This window comes from Lontra canadensis, unplaced genomic scaffold (genome assembly GCF_010015895.1).
Source record: "Lontra canadensis isolate GAN:19392208 unplaced genomic scaffold, GSC_riverotter_1.0 scaffold14, whole genome shotgun sequence".
NCBI classification, from domain to species: Eukaryota; Metazoa; Chordata; class Mammalia; order Carnivora; family Mustelidae; genus Lontra; species Lontra canadensis.
Genome location: NW_022631008.1, coordinates 24,454,525 through 24,456,038, shown reverse-complemented (window position 1 = coordinate 24,456,038; position 1,514 = coordinate 24,454,525). Strand labels below are relative to the sequence as shown.

Genomic DNA, 1,514 nt, shown 5'->3' with positions numbered 1-1,514 from the left:
ATATTATTATATTATTGTGATAATAATATAATATGTATACAAAGCTACTTTGAGTTGTCCCACAGATCACTGAGGCACTGTTTAATTTTACATTTCTTTTTTCTCTGTATTTCATTTTGAATATTTTCTGCAATCTCACTAATTTGCAAAGTTGAACTTGCTATTATCTCATCCAGCGTATATTTTATCTCAGACAGTATAGGTTTAATCTCTAGATTTGTGTTTTAAAAAATATTTTCTGGAAGTGCACCCAGCAGTCCCGGGGATCTGTCTCTTGCTTCAACAGTATTTGGATGGAACAGATCCAGGAATGCTCCTTCCACCAGCCTCCAAACACCCTCCAAACTTTTTTCTAGTTGCAACTTTTGGAGCCATCTTTTCAGCCACTGTCTGCCTCCAGGTCCAGCCAATACCTTATTTTGAGCTTAGCTTCTTATTACAGATCAACCATGAGCTCCCAGATTTGTCAGAATTATTCCACTGAGGTGGAGGCTGCTGTCAGCCACCTGGTCAACGTGCATATGTGGGCCTCCTATACTTACCTCTCTCTGGGCTTCTATTTCAACTGTGAAGATGTGGCTCTGGAAGGCGTGGGCTCCTTCTTCTACAAGTTGGCTGAGAAGAAGCAAGAGGACGCTGAGCATCTCTTGAAGATGCAAAATGGTGGTGGTGGCAGTGCCCTCCTCCAGGATGTGCAGAAGCCATCCTAAGATGAGTTGGGTAAAACCCTGGATGTCATGGAAGCTGCCCCAGTTCTGGAGAAGAACCTGAACCAGGCCCTTTTAGAGCTGTATGCTCTGGGCTTTACCAGCACAGATCCCATCTCTGTGACTTCTTAGAAAACGACTTCCTGGGTGAGGAGGTGAAATTCGACAAGAAGATGGACAACCACCTGTCTAACCTTTGCTGTGTGGCTGGCCCCCAGGCTGGGCTAGATGAGCATCTCTTTGAAAGGCTCTCCCTCAAGCACAACTAAGAGCCTCTGGAGCACAGCAGCCTTTGAGGGGACCCTCAGGCATCTCCCTGGTGCCAGCGCTTCTGCCTGAGCCTCTCCCTGCAGCTACTAGACATTTTTAACCACCCTGGAGCCCTCTCCCAAGCCATGGACCAAATGGAAACAACAAAGCCTTTTGCAGCAGCTGGTGAAAAAAAAAATCTTCCTTGTTTCTACTTAACGTTTTGAACATATGGAAAATACCATTTTCATACTGTCTGCTAATTCCAACATCTACACCAGGTCTGGATTGGCTTCAATTAGTTGATTGTTGTCGCTGCACAATGATACATATTTTCTTGCTTCTTTGTGTACGTCGTCGTGTTTGGATGGCTGACATTGTGAACTTTACCTTGTTGGGTGACGGATATTTTTTAATTTTTATAAATATTCATCAACGTTGTTCTGAATACACTGAAATCATTTGATCTTTTTGGGCCTTGCTTTTAAGAAGTTATGGAATAAACTAGAATAGTGTTTAGTTCAGGGATAATAATCATTCTCCATGGTTAAGGCAATA

General features: G+C 43.1%; 1 pseudogene; it reads left to right on the top strand.

Moving 5' to 3' along the window:
- The first annotated feature begins 449 nt into the window (after positions 1 to 449).
- On the top strand, positions 450 to 976 carry LOC116868220 (annotated as a pseudogene).
- The last annotated feature ends 538 nt before the right edge of the window (positions 977 to 1,514 follow it).